A 12,408-nucleotide genomic window follows, 5' to 3' on the forward strand; every position below is an offset into this window, starting at 1 on the left:
CAAAAAAAATCTCGAAGTCACTAGCTCTAAACGGTAGGTTATGACTACGTGATCATATCTTAAAGATTTTGCTATGGTGGAAATCGATTAATATGGAATAAAAGATGTTTAAATTCTCATACATGGTTCAGACTATATATATAACAACCAGTTTTTGATTCAGCATGGCATTTAATCGCCTCGTCTATTTGAAGGAATCAGTTAAAACGAAAATATTTTGTGTCGATTTATATGTGATATTTGAATCTATTTGAAGAAATTTCATATCCTAAAACGAAATCCTAAATTTCCCATTAGCCGAAGAACCCTGATTGTCCCACTTTCGTTTAATTTGTTGTTATTTATTTCAAGGGATTATATCAGATAATAAACGTCTGTTACACTCAAAAAAAAGTGGACCCTACACTGAAAAAACAGTGAACCCACCAGGAAGAAAACTTTCGGTTAATTTTAGAAAATTTTTAATATTTATAGAAAATTTTAACTAAACAGTATTATAAACGTTGGCATCACGCCGATGTCATAAAAATAAGTAAATATTTTTAGACAAATTCAAGAAAATTTATTATACATAACTAAGTTTTTTCACATGTTAAAGAAAATTTTGTAGTTTGAAGGACAAACTTGGAGTTAAAAATTGCAAGAATGTCTTTAGTGGCATACGAAGTTCATGATGGACGCATTTTTGGTAAAATTTACAAATTTAAAGAAATTCTGAACTATTTTGTGGAAGACACGAATTTAGTTAATCTTTATGCTTCATTTGAGTATATTTTTTCATCGGTTTTCGTTAATTTAACTAACGTAAACAAAAAATTATTAGAGTAAAGGAAACTTTCTCCAAACTTAATAATTCCATGAACTAAAATAAAGTTAAATTGGCTTTAGTGAAATAGAGAGTTCACGCAAAACAAATTTAATTCTATTTCAGTTCAAGGAATTAATATGTTTTGAGACAGTTTCCTTGACTTTAATAATTTTTTACTTATGTTAGTTAAATGAATTAAAAATGATAAAAAATTATACACAAATGAATATTTACTAAATTCGTGACTTCAGTAAAATAATTCAGAATTTCTTCCAAATATAATGTTAAAAGTGAAAAAAAAAAAAAATAATTATGTCTAATAAATATTTTTTAATTGGTCGAAAAATGCTATTTATTTATTGATTAATTACATCTACAATAAAATTATAAATATACCTGTAAAATTTCCCTTATTATTTATAAACTGAAAATGAGAAAAAGTTTTATAGAAATTACATTCACAATTTATTTAAAATTTAAACTCTCATACAATAGTTTATATTTTTCTTAAAAACTGTAATTTTTACATAAATTGTATCAACTCAATTTAGTTAAATTATGTCTATCTTGAACTAAAGTTCAAGTTTAATACAAATTTTTCCTTCAGTGACTAATGACTCTCGTGTAAATATTCAAGACAATCATTTAATCGGGGCTTGTTTTGATTGTGAAATTTCAATCTATTTTTAATAATTTTGGCAAATTAGTCCCTCTGCCTGTCTATTTGTTGTCGCATTCGGCTTCAAGTAAAAATTAATGCTTGTGTGCTTGGTAGTCCTGATACAAAAAGCCAATAAACTTCATGGCGGTTTTTATTAATTTTAAAGAAATTTTAAGAATATCTTTGGTTTTAGTCCAGCTTTGAGTTTTTGAGTTTTATTTTATTAAATCCAATATTTCGATCTGACATCTTCAATCTTCATCAGAGCCTGGTAATTGAATAAAACAAGAGTGAATTGCACTTTACACTAAAAAAAAGTGAACTCTCTATTTCACTAAAGCCAATTTAACTTTATTTTAGTTCATGGAATTATTATGTTTGGAGAAAGTTTCCTCTACTCTAATAATTTTTTGTGTACGTTAGTTAAATTAACTAAAACCGAGGAAAAAATATACACAAATGAAGGATAAAGATTAACTAAATCCGTGTCTTCCACAAAATTGTTCAATATTTCTCCATCGTCCATCATGAACTTCGTATGTCACTAAAGACATTCTTGCAATTTTGAACTCCAATTTTTTCCTTCCAACTACAAAATTTTCATTAACAAGTGAAAAAAACTTAATTATGTTAAATAAATTTTCTTGAATTTGTCGAAAAATATTTACTTATTTTTATGACATCGACGTAATGCCAGCGTTTGTTATACTGTTTAGTTAAAATTTTCTAAAAATATTCAAATTTTTTCTAAAATTAACCGAAATTTTTCTTCCTGGTGGGTTCACTGTTTTCAGTGTACTGACTGATTTCTATGGTATTTAAAAATTGTTAATGCCAAGTTTACCTTAGTCAAACAAAATTTTCTTTTATGTTACGAAACCCAGTTTTATGTCGAATCACTTAATTATAAGGACAAACCATCTAATTGAAGAGTTTATCGCCTTTTGGACAAGGAAGAAACACTTTATATCAGAGATATGATTCTTCTATGTTTTTTTAGTGTACAAAAAAATTAAAGTAATCTTTGAACATAGTTTTGTCATATAGATTCTGTTAATAAATTATTTTGTATAAGGACATTCGTTTGTAAAATTTCTTAATAAGGATGGACGACTGCGATTTAGCGCACAGCTAAAAGCTTAAGATTTTGTAAAAATTATATTTATTGTACGAAAAACGTCATGGAAAGGCATTAGAACGGACAGACTACAATAGGTTATCCCGAACCGACCACCATATAATTGATTTTCATGCAATGATTTTTGAATCCATTCTTAGATAAGTTAAGAATTGATCCATTGTCAAACCAAAAACTAATAAAAACAAAATTTGGACGAATATTTTTATGAATATATTATTCAAGAAGAGATCAATTTCACTAGCAAAATTCAAATTATAATGGACACTTTAAAGTAAAAAAAAAACGTTAAATCAACGATTCTACTTTCCAATTAATTCAAAGATTACTTCTTTAAAATAAAAGTGTTTTATTTTTTTAATTTACCAAAACTTTTCTTACTTTAAAGACACTCGTTAAAGGGCTAAAATTTCAAACTGAGTGTTCTAAATTTAATAAAAAAATAATTATTAAAATTTCTTTATTTAAAATTTTCGTTAATACTGTGTATATTTCGTAAGTTACATATGCCAATATTTATTTTTCATTATATATGTAAATTGTCCAAATGTTACAAATTTGGCCATGTCATTTTAATTAGTCTGCTAAATCTTCATACTAAGAACATGGTATTCCTTTCCTGATAGGTATCATAATAATGTCGGCTCTGAACGCTTTTTATACCCTTCGCCACTACTATGGTACAGGTTATAATATTTTTTTTTGTTTTTTTTTTACAATTTCTCTCTGATCATTATTAGTATTCACTTAGTAGATTTTTTTAAATTTTTTTTAAATAGTATCCTTATTAAAAAAAATCTACGGCTAGTCAAAGCCTTCAAATATCGATATAAATTAATAACAAACAACTAAACTTATCCTTTTATGTATTAATAATTACAATTTCTTTTTACGTAACTATTATCAGAATTCGAGTGTCACATTTTCAATGGAAAGAGAACTCCACATAGGACTCGAAATCCAATCACTAATTACTCGACTCTAGGGTACTATAATATATCGGAAATTTAAAACGTTCATACAAAAATATTCCCTAGTCATAAATATAACCAAAGATCATATTATTCCAAACACAAAGATCGCATCTTGTTCGCTTTTCTCACCTTCAACATTTTAAGTTCATTTCTAAGACGCCATTTTCACTGGCTATAAGGATTCGAAACAAAATTAACTCCCCCTTTACAAAATGTTTTTGAAATGAAAACCATTTACCCACCCCATTCATTAAACCATCCCACCGGCGGCCTTATGGGTCACACATTCAAAACATACTCACAAGCACTTACCCCAACAGTGGATGCGCAAGTACTATGCATTGCTGAGAAGCAAAAACATAACAAGCAGCACATGCCACCATCATAATTTCAAATTTATCAACATCAAGCAAGAGTAAAAACAAATGCTCTCACCAGCACACGATTGTGTGAGACACTCATTCTCACACTCGGTTTTGTGTGACGAAGTATTTTGGGCTTGTATTCTGTTTTGGTTTTGCGTTATAGTCAGTGTATGCAGGTAGCAGAATATCGCGTTTATTGGAGAACAATTCCGTTTTGGGAAATCGGAATTTTTCCGTGTATGGTGTTTCATTTCCCACAGTGTTTCCCCACGAATATACCTTTGTCTATTTTGGGAAATTTTCCCAAAAAATCATATAAGAAAATTTCCAATTACATATTGGCATAAATGGTGGTGGTTTTTCCCTTGTCGCATTTCATCAATACAAATAGGTAAAAGAAATGTTAAGTACTTGGATGGGCGAGAATGCGCGCTTGTGTGAGTGTGTGTGATTCTCAGAGAATAAGTCTTGGCGATGATCTCCCCATCTTTGAGACTTTCATTTGAATGATTATACTCTGCCGGGCCAAAATGAATCGAAATGCACTACCACTTACAACTGATCGACCCTCACCCTCGCCCTTATATCCTCATCATATCATAGTCATCTGTGACTATGATGGAATTATGTTGGGTGTCATATCGTAACTCAATGGATTGCAACATCTGTTGCTAGGTAGGTACGTAAATGCCATGGAACTCTGACACTATAGCTTTTTCAATCTCCATTCAATTGGAATTGATCTTTGGTGAGACTGGAGAATCTTCATTTAGGGGAATGAGTCCTCATTTTCTACTCTATGCTCTAGCTGGGGAATATGTGTCAATATTCGCATATTTAAATTTTTGAGTTCTGTCTGTCTTTCGTTTTTTTGAAACCAAAATCTATTCAAACAACATGGGGATTTGTGTATGTGCGTGATACCCTCATGGCTGTTACAAATTGCATTTTGGGGAATTACTCTAATGGAAATTAGGTATAGAATTCCTGGGAATAGTTTTGAAATAAAAATCACAGAGAAAAAAAAAATTACGGAATACTAAATGATATGATTGTTAGATGACACCTTGGTCTTAAGTCCGTTGTGGTTGGCGTGCATTGTAATATATTCTCATGATTTTTCTATTAACAATTATTTTGGGAATATTTTAATGTACATTACTTCTTGGAAGGGAATACAATAATCGAAGCAAATTAAAATCGTGTATCAGTATGGAGATTATATTTAAACATATATGGTTGGATGTATATGCCTCATGGACTAACTTGGGATGTTGTCCGTTCTTAAAGTATCTCGGAAATTAGCTAAACTATTGCTATTAATTGGTAACAGTGATCTAAGGTCAATTGGTCTGGAACCAACTTATATACATTTCGTCTTCTTAAATAATCGGAAAAGCAGACAATAAAAATGCAGGAAATTAGAAATGCTTAAAAATTTTAGTAAATGGAGTAAGAAAATGATTCTTCATCGGTCATTGTATGCAATTGCAGCCAACTTAAATAAAAATTTTGAATTTTAAGCCATCCAAAAAGGGTCTCAGAATTGATGTGGACCATTCTCGTTATATCAATTTGGTGAGACCATAAAAAACGCTGTATTCTGATCTTATACTTTGATTTTGGTAGGACTTTCAAGACATGAAATAGTCAGATCGGAAAATATGGCGGTCATATAAATTAATGAATACGATCAATTTTCAATATTTCTCTATAGTCTTATTTTAAGACAAAATTATGCAGATCCTCTCAGAGTAATCGGTGGTTTTATAAACAGATCTACAATATGTATGTCCATATGGCAAATTTCAGGAAAATTGACAAATACTGCAATGACCATGGAATGAAATCACCAGATCTGCCTTTATGAAGCTTCTCAGAAATTAACATTCACGACTGCCTAATGTTGTCAACATTTGGGAGGAATCTTAATGCGAGAAAATAGGGAACGTATCACGAAATTTCTCCACTTTGTGAAGGTGTCCGCTTTTCTGAGTCACCGAATTTTAGAGGTTGCATTGTATATCACATATGTGAAGTTAACAAAATTGAAATTTTATGGAAAATAGGATCAAAACTGCGATCCATTATTTAATTCTTCTAACGATAATAATACAGGGCAGCATACTTTGAGCTGTAGAAAACTATGACCAAGAATAACCCTCAAGAGTTCCTATCTATAGATTAGATTACATGGAAGATGTATTTATTTATGAACACATATATCTCGTTGTTCTCAATTTACTTTGTGTTCCAAATATCAAGACGGAAAATTATGCTTATGTACATTGGTTCATAAGCTGATTTTGCGAATAATGCGCCTATATTGAACTTCGTGTGGCACTAAAGACAATTTTAAATTAAATTTAAATTTTCTTGAACTTGTCCAAAAGTATTTAATTAATTTTGTGAAATCGGTGTTTGTAATACAATTTAGTTAAACTTTTCTAAAATTAACCAAAATTGGTCTTCCTGGGTTCACCGTTTTATGAGTCTAGCTATATACCATTTTAAATATCTACAACTACAATAAGAAGTACTTTTTGTAAAGATTTTAGTTAATATCACTTTCTAAAAATTTCTTGGACACGGAAGTCGAATATTTTTTTAAAAAAATCAGAACGTGATCAGAAGGTAATGAAATGAAGAAATTTTCATAAAAATATTTCATTATTTAACCCTTAAACCTTTTAAGATACAACCAGAAAAAAATCTTGCTTGACCGAATTCTATGAAATCAAGTTTATTGTATTTAATAATAGGTTTAAGTGGCAGCCCGATTAAGATTCAGGCTCACTTAGACTATTCAGTCCATTGTGATAATAATAATAATACATAATAATGCTATCAAAATATTTTTCCGGAAAATTTGTTGTACTTCTGAGTAATCGGCAGTCAATATTAAAAATCAAAATTTGACCAAAAATTCAAAAAGCTACAAATTGGAAGTTAAATAATATTTAACAGAGATGAAATTAATGTTGGTAAAACCGGATCGAATGAAATTTGTTCCTCCAAGAGGCTCCGCACATTTGGCGATGGGTTATATAGGCTCTACACTAACAGTGGCCCATTCGCAATACCATCCGACCTACATCTAGAGTTGCCAGATGTTGGTTGCCGAAATCCGGGACATTGCGCCGTACATTTCGGGATTTGTTGGGACATGCCACATTTTTCGAAAAAAGTTGTCCATATTTTATCACTTGGTAAATTTAAATAAACGCCATGGCATAGTCCTTATTGTCTGCACCAACATTCTTAAATATGTTGGTGCCTCTGAAACTTTCTCCCAAGATGGCTGCAATGATTTTATATGAAAAGTAAAAATTGGGATTTTTTTGTTAACGGAAGCTCATATTTACTGACATATTACTTCCGGTTTTGGCAAACAAACTAAAGGTCTGAGATGACAATCGCTGCAACTTTAATTGGCCTTTCGGTACAGGGAATTTGGATATCGCCATGGACATGGTTTGGGTATATGTCGCATCAGAGTTGGGGATTGCTATAGTGTCACTAAAGAGTCTATGGCAGTGATAGGGATCAAATCGAACTTTGATATGTAGGCATGGAGTATAGATTTGACTTATAATTTGTAAAAATACATTTCGCAGAAAAACGTGAATTTGAAATAAAATTTGATATTTGCTTATGTTTTTTTTTTACATATACTGCTCAAGTGACAGTTGCTGATTCGAAAGGCAGTGATTGATTTGTTTCTCTTAGTGATGAGACTGACAGACAAATGTTCATTTAAAAAATATGAAAATTTAAAACCACAAATATTTTTTAAAGCGATTTACTTTCGAGTCGTTTTCATTTCTAAGAAATGGAAAAAAAATTAAAACATAGGCCTTGAGTACTTGAAATTCCGGAATTTTTGACAGATTTTATAAAAGATTCGGGACAATTTCTGGAGACGGAATTCCGGGACAATCCAGGCGAATCCCGGCCATCTGGCAAGCCTCCCTACATCAATAACAACTACTTATGACAAGTTTCAAATCGATAGTTTGTTTCTTTTGGAAGTTAACGTGATTTCATCAGACGGACGGACGGACATTTTGAATTTTACCACGACCCAGAATATACATAATTTATAAAACGGAATGACATAGTTATTGTATTCCCCATTCTATGGTGGGGGTTATAATATTGCTTTATTCTATTTTAAACTACAACAAACATTAGAAACACTGCAATATTTCACCTTTCTCTTTCACTGAAAAAATTTATTTGTATCCAAAGACCTTGACCTTCATTTAAGGATATATAAATACTTTTCTTACTTCAAAGACATAGGTTTTAACGAAGCAATGCAAATTTCAAAGATTCGTTTCATAAATTAAAAGAAAACAATTTTTAATGATTATGATTTTGACTTTTTAATATTGTACAAATAACAATATTGCATGTAGCATTATATTCCACTGGGAAATGTCAGTCTTGATCAATCTATAAGTTCAGCTCGAAATACAACAACAATGAAAACAGTTAAAAAACAAGTATATACGGCCGTAAGTTCGGCCAGGCCGATACTTATGTACCCTCCACCATGGATTGCGTAGAAACTTCTACGAAAGACTGTCATGGACAATCGAATTACTTGGGTATCTTAAAACTTCTTAACATCGTTTTCTAAATTGTGAGTTAGTCCGTGGTATATATTAGACAAAAAAGGTATGTATAGGTAAGTCTACAAATAGTAACGAATCGATATGGACTTTTGCACGGTACGTAGAGAGCCAGAATTGAAGTATGGGGGTCGCTTATATGGGGGCTATATACAATTATGAACTTGATATGGACCAATTTTTGTGTGATTGGGGATCGATTTATCTGATGGCTATATATAACTATAGACCGATATGGACCTAGCTAGACATGGTTGTTAACGGCCATATACTAGCACAATGTACCAAATTTTACTGACTCATATGAAATTTGCTCCTCCAAGAGGCTCCAAAACAAAATCTCGGGATCGGTTTATATGAGGGCTATATATGATTATGGACTGATAATGACCACTTTTGGCATAGTAGTTAAATATCATATACTACCACCACGTACCAAATTTCAACCAGATCGGATGAATTTTGCTTCTCCAAAAGGCACAGGAGGTCAAATCTGGGGATCGGTTTATATGGGGGCTATATATAATTATGGACTGATATGAACCAATTCCTGCATTGTTGTTGGATACCATATAGTAACTTCAGCTACCAAATTTCAACCGAATTGGATAAATTTTGCTCTTCCAAGAGGCTCCGGAGATCAAATCTGGGGATCGGTTTATATGGGGGCTATATATAATTATGAACCGATGTGGACTAATTTTTGCATGATTGTTAGAGACCAAATACTAACACCATGTACCAAATTTCAGCCGGATCGGATGAGATTTGCTTTTCTTAGAGGATTCGCAAGCCAAATTTGGGGGTCCGTTTATATGGGGGCTATACGTAAAAGTGGACCGATGTGGACCAATTTTTGCATGTTTGTTAGAGACCATATACTAACACCATGTACCAAATTTCAGCCGGATCGGATGAGATTTGCTTTTCTTAGAGGATTCGCAAGCCAAATTTGGGGGTCCGTTTATATGGGGGCTATACGTAAAAGTGGACCGATATGGACCAATTTTTGCATGGTTGTTAGAGACCATATACTTACACCATGTACCAAATTGCAACCGGATCTGATGAAATTTGCTCTTCTTAGAGGATTCGTATAGGCCGATATGGCCTATACCATTCGACCTACAATAACAAATACTTGTGCAAAGTTTCAAGGCGATAGATTGTTTCGTTCGGAAGTTAGCGTGATTTCAACAGACGGACGGACGGACGGAAATGTTCAGATCGACTCAGAATTTCACCACGACCCATAATATATATACTTTATGGGGTCTTAGAACAATATTTCGATATGTTACAAACGGAATGACAAAGTTAATATACCCCCCATCCTATGGTGGAGGGTAATAAATAAAAACAAATATTAACTCAAACTCATAACATCATGCAAATTTGTAACAACTTTTTTATGGTACTCCAAAATTTTATATAAATACATACGCTTTCCGAAATAATATCCACCACCATCATAGCGAGAAACCCCTTTATGCCTTCTTCCTTCCCATTTCACACTTTTGCCCATTGCATGCTGCAACTAACAACCAAACAAACAAAAAATCTCCTTAGTAAAACAAAAAACCCCCGATATAAAAACAGTTTTTGGATAATATCTATAAAAGGCCCACTAACTAAAATTGCAATTAAAATTTCTAAAATAAAAAAGAAATACGAACAGAAAACCAGAATGGAATTTTGATAAACCCACAAAGCGAATAGAATATCCGTTGAAGTTTCCATTGCCTACACTATGGGCAATATGAGAATTTTCCAAAATTGTAAGCAAAAAAAACTAAATTTTCCAATTTCCGATAGTCATACCATGACACTTAGGCATGGTGAAGAGAGAGCGCGAGAAAAACCATCGTCCAACTGGGTGTGATGGGAAAAAATTCACTTCCCGCATAAATGCGTAATACTCGGATGGAAATCATTGGGTATTTTCCCTATGGGAAAATAAGCGAAAATGTACTTACTGCAAAGGGGAAAATCCTGCGGGAGAGGAAAATTCACAGGACCATAAACGCAAAAGAATGTTAAGTGCATTAAATCGATCACCCACACATTCACATACACACACACACTCAGGCATATATCTCATCGATGAGTAATCCCAAACGGATATTGAAATAGATTTCCAAACAAAATAGAAAACCAAAACTATTGACAAAAATCCCAAATTATCCAATTACAAAAGTCACTTTCAATTATTAAATCGTAGTTTAATCACTGAGCAAACACTCGAATAAATCCTGGGAAAATGCTACGCTCTCCATCAGCATTGAGAGACATCCAATACCTGATAAGATTTGCCAGAAATTCCTGGCTTCCAAACATCCGTCTATCGCAGGATATGGGCTTTTGCCGATGGAAACCATCTGTGTTTTCCCATTATTTGTGGAGTTACCTGGGTGGCAGATTTGATAAATTTCCCTCTCTTAGGAAAATCCATTTATAATTGCCGTCATATTTGTTTATGTGATGTTGGTGACTTTAATTATCTCGTCTTCCGTGATCGCATAGAAGACAAAAGGAAAATACGCGGTGTTTTTATTATCCTTCGTCGGATATAGGTATTTACGCGGTTTTACTCATGGCCTGGAAAATCAAACATCCATTTAGATAATTCATTCATGAGTATGGGTATTTCCCTGGAATTCCAATTTTCTCAACAGGCAATAAAATTTTCCAATTATCCATGAGTTGAGTTTTTCCCTTAGTCCTTTTTTTCATGGGTTATCACTCTCTCTCTCTCTCTCTACCTATCATCTGTTGATATTGACACACGCCACTTGTCGTTATGTGATTAGGATAATGACCTGGGACAAACATAAGAATTTCCAAGCGCACACGCTGATAGTCCTTTTACTACTACCTGTATTTATAGCCTGCGGTTTGGTTAGCAAAGAGTAGCAAGAGTTCTGCACTGCTTTCGAGAGCGAGAAAGAGAGTGAGTACTTGATGTAATCACATCCTAACACATCTCATTAGCATGAGGTTTTGGGAATTTCCCATTTCGAAACATGAATGGGAATATCTCTCTTCCTATGAACTCGAGAAGGATGGCATTTCATTCACAAATTCACCCAAAAATCTCTCTATTCGCTTTGCAATGGTATCGGAGCAGGTGGTTCATCTGCTTAGCAATTGTTTTGCAGTTCCTTGAGTCTTTATCTTAAAACTGGGACACTTGCCAAAATAGTTTTGCCCTTGTCGTCCTAGTTATATTCCTCGGCTATGTGTTTTACTGAGGGTGTTTTCTTTTCTTTTAGTTTTTTTTGCTTTGATTTCGTTGAAATCTTTAGTCTCTGTACTCATTACAAATTGAGTTTCATCCTATTTTTGCACCTTGTCCTTAACTCTATTGTTGGAGTCTTTTGAATAAAAAGAATTTTGTTTGCTTTTGTTAGGATTGATGGATGAAACCTACTGCCAAAGGTTAGGATATCACCAATACATCGAAATTATTTTGAACAAATTTTCAGATGTCTGAAATGAAGAATAATGCAGAATGGTTTTGCAAAAAGAAGGTAGATGTAGGGAATACAAAAAACTTTCATACACATTCTCTATGGTATGAAAAACAAGCAAAAACGAACCTGAGTTCCAAAGAGCTGAATATCATATACCCTCTACTATGGATTTCAACAGTTGGTCACTGTCCTGAAAATCTTTAATAATTTAAAGTTAGAAAAAGTTTATAATTCATGACGAGTCCATTAGAAATCGAACTGGAATATCGAACATGATCCTATATCCACAGCTGTCAAAATTCCATTTTTACAGGTCCAAAAAACTTTCGATTATCATATTTGATTTTTAATA

This window comes from Haematobia irritans, chromosome 2, assembly GCF_050003625.1.
Source record: "Haematobia irritans isolate KBUSLIRL chromosome 2, ASM5000362v1, whole genome shotgun sequence".
Taxonomy (NCBI): domain Eukaryota; kingdom Metazoa; phylum Arthropoda; class Insecta; order Diptera; family Muscidae; genus Haematobia; species Haematobia irritans.